The sequence below is a fragment of the Rhea americana genome, unplaced genomic scaffold (assembly GCF_003343005.1).
Source record: "Rhea americana isolate MKP2758 unplaced genomic scaffold, rheAme1 scaffold_5, whole genome shotgun sequence".
NCBI classification, from domain to species: domain Eukaryota; kingdom Metazoa; phylum Chordata; class Aves; order Rheiformes; family Rheidae; genus Rhea; species Rhea americana.
The window spans coordinates 7,033,511-7,037,118 of NW_028186645.1; the positions used below are offsets into that span (position 1 = coordinate 7,033,511).

Below are 3,608 nucleotides of genomic sequence, written 5' to 3' on the forward strand. Positions count from 1 at the left end.
AAATCTAAATGAAATAAAGAGAGATGATCTAATTTGCACAACAAAATATCTGCATTGAACTGTTACCCTAAGCATCCAAGCAACACTTTCCAAAGATGCCTGACACTGCAATAAAGCTGCTCTTCTAAAGAACTGTGGGAGGAGGAAACTAGCTGCAATCTCAGATGGGRGACAGAATTTCAATGGGTTATGTCAGAAAAGTGTGACATTAAACGTACATTTGAAAGAAAAAACACAGAAAAATAGTCACAGATTGAATTATAGCAGCTTTATGTAATGAAGTGTGTGGACCACACCCAGCATCTGTGGCAGAGGAGGGAAGGTGTCTGTTATACTCAAAAGCTGTGTTGGGAATGGAAAAAGACAGTCTCCAGCTGACAGTAGAACAAGGAGAATGAGAAATACAGTTTCRTGTTTCTCCCAGAAAAACCTCAAGGGATAAAGATTATTGCTTTAAAAACTTTCATGGCTGCAGAAGTTGTTTATAACAAAGGTGTATTAACCACTTACAGACTTTGGCTGGAAAGGACTSTAATATTTTGCTGAAATCTAATTTGCACAACCCTCTTTTTTCTCTTTCAAAGCCTGTAGGTAACAAAACTTTATTTAGCAGCTACACACAGAGCTTGGCTGTGAAAAGTGCTCTGTTGCACGCYGGACTTGTCTGATAACGCCCTACTTTTAGGTCCTGACAGCTGAGCTCATCGCTTGGCTATTGCAGTATACACTGTATTTTTAATCTGACTATAAGCACATCACTTTATGTTACTTTCTGAAACTAAGATATTTCAGACAAATTAGCATCAGAAACTTGCTAACTCTGAAGGAAACTAAGTAAGCTGGGTAAGCTATTTGCAATGATCAGGCGTTTAATTGCATTTCACCCTTTTAAAACTAGGTAAGAACTACACCTAAGCAATAATGTTTTCAATGGACAGGCACTTTTTTGCTTGAAAGATTTCAGTGACTCCCTACAAACATGATTCATCCTCTGAACTGCTGAATATTCAAAATTGAGGTTGACATGATGCAGTAAGTAAGCAAGCAGAACTGGTAAGATCAGGTTTCTGAAGCAGAAGATTACTAGGGAGAAATCAGATGATTTCTACAAAGTTGCAGCCTCTACAAGTATTTCTGGTTACAAACTTGTTCACTGGCATATTTGCAGAAAATGAAGATAGAGAGTCATACATAGTCTATTTGAAAGCTTTCACAGACATAAAGGATTATTCAAAAACATTAGACACAAAGAATTAGTCAAGTACTTTTTTCAATATTTATATATGTAGTTATTATTGTTTCCCATCTGGATGTTTCCTAAAAGTTTAAGGTCCACGGGGGATAATAAGCTCTCCTGTTTGTAGCTACTTGCTACAGTCCTCTCTTCTGGCTTCTGCTTTTTCACTGTGAAGAATGTTGTGAAGTTGTAATTCAATAGCACAAGCGGTACCATCAGCAAGCGAAAGTGTGTTGTGCACAGGTTCAAAACAGATGAGACAGCCGCCGATGGGGAATATGAGAAACTCAGTATAGCCCAGAGTCTAAACTAATAAATTCTCCTCCGTTGGCTTTACACAGAGCTGCTCAAATGTCTCAGCCCTGCATTTTGGGAACTGATCGTGCAGTGGTTTGGCACAGTCATCCGAAACCAACCTGGTTTAGTAGCTTGGTGTCAGCACCAGGGGTGCCCTGGGTGGAGGCAGCATGAGGAGGGCAAGGGCAACTGCAGAGCGCTGCGAGCTACTAAGGATGAGCGGCTGCAGTGACAGTCCTGGGCTGGGCACGGAGGAGAAAGAGACCAAGAGGAGGTCTCAGTGAGGCAGGGAACGTGACCAGGTTTCTCAAGGGAGGTTTASTTACAGAGAGATTAGTAGCCACTAGTGCAGAGCATGCGTCACACTAAAGGCTGGCCAGAGGCAGGAAAGTAAGGAGCATATTTGCAGCTGAATGAGTGCTCAAGGCAGCAGAGAACAGAGGTAAATTGGCTGCGTTCCTGAGCTTGAGGCTAGATCTGTTTGGGACAAAAATCATCTAAGGGAGAGGAGGTTTGTGTTCTATCCCAGCTAAGAAATTGTAGCTCAATAACATTCCCTGCTTCCACAAAAATCAGGTCAGCCACATCCTTTACTACGTGCAGCACGTCCAGTCTTCAAGCAGGTGAAAGTAGAATGGAAGACGGGCTCCAATCATCAAAAAATGTCAAGRGAATGGGAGAAGAGGCTCCTTAAATTACAGAGGACAACCTTTCCCATGCCTTGAGAAAGAAGGAAGATCATCTTGCAAGCTGTTTTTCTCCTATAACTTCCTTGTCAGAAATACCATTTTTATGTCCCTTCCTTAACCGGTGACATGACCTGCATACCTGAAGGTTGGCTATTACCACACTACTGACTCCAGCAGCTGCAGAGCTACTTCAGCAAAACTGGAAATCACTGAAGGGGTTGAAAAACCCGAGTGCAAACTGATGCTCACATAACCTGATAGCAACAAGCTGCATACAGGAACTGTATCAGTAGTTAAACACGCTTTTATGAACAGTGAAAATAAAGCTGCTCAATCACATAAAGAGATGCCTTGAAATGTGTGCTTAATGTACACTTCAAAAGAGCTCAGATAATTTTGGAAGCATATCAGATTACTTTTATTTCTTTAAAATAGTGAGCGTGTATAAAATCACATGAGCCCCATTAGTAGGAATCAGAGCTACTCCACTACATGGTATCCCAACACTGTGCTATTGGCTCTGAACTGTTAACACGGATTCTTTGTCAGTCCAAACGCGAGTCTGTGCTTTTGGCAAAGGCTCTATCCTTACAGCGGCTCTGGAGCTTGAAGTAGCTGTGTTACAGCACATGATGACAGGCATGAAATTCTTAGTTAGCATCAGGTCCATGGTGCTATTAAATTTAAAAGCGAAAATATCATCGTAGAAAAGCTATGTTCCTGGTGGGTGGGGAATCCCCGGAAGGCTGGCGCTCAAGAGCAGTTAGGGCGAGCATGCAAAACTTCAGCCACGGATCTGAGTTTTTGAAGCTCTTTGGGTAAACACGGAAGTTCCTTGAGGAAACGCTCACTTTTTCCCAGAAATGCAGCCCCGCTTCCTGCTTGCCTCCCCCCAGCCAGGGTGTTTCAGCACTCCTGGTTCTGGTCCTTGTGAGAAGCAGCAGGAGGGTAAAGAGCTGGATAAAACAGCTTGGAGTCTCCCAAATCCTGCACTTCCTGGAGGGAAATTTCTGAACTCGAACTTCCTGGGGAAATTTCTGAACCTGTTTGCTGTGTGTGAGCTGCAGCTTACCCTGCAGCCCCCGCAGCCTGCGGCCGGGGCTTGYGCCCAAGCAAAGCCTAGCTTAGTGGGGCTCGATATGCCCGGTGGAAACGCTGCTTGCCGTGACACTGGACACGTTAATAAATCACTTTTCCCCCTAGAACACAGGCCCGGTCTTGCTTCTGCGGAAGCGAGGAGCAGCCTGGGCGCCGGCTGCGGCGGGGTGAGGGTCCAGCGAGCGGCCAAGCAAAGCCGCAGGCAGCTCTCGGGGGCAAAGCCGCGCCGCGGCCGGGAAGCTCCCGCGGGGCGGCCGAGAGGCGCCGCGGCGGGGGCAGGGCCGCGG

General features: G+C 45.1%; 1 protein-coding gene across 1 annotated transcript in view; it reads left to right on the forward strand.

Moving 5' to 3' along the window:
- The first annotated feature begins 3,467 nt into the window (after nucleotides 1–3,467).
- Nucleotides 3,468–3,608, forward strand: part of TC2N (tandem C2 domains, nuclear) — a 32,492-nt gene continuing 32,351 nt past the window's right edge. The window contains exon 1 of the mRNA XM_085317545.1: nucleotides 3,468–3,488. The gene's annotated coding sequence lies outside the window, so the exon portion shown is untranslated. The remainder of the gene's footprint in view (nucleotides 3,489–3,608) is intronic.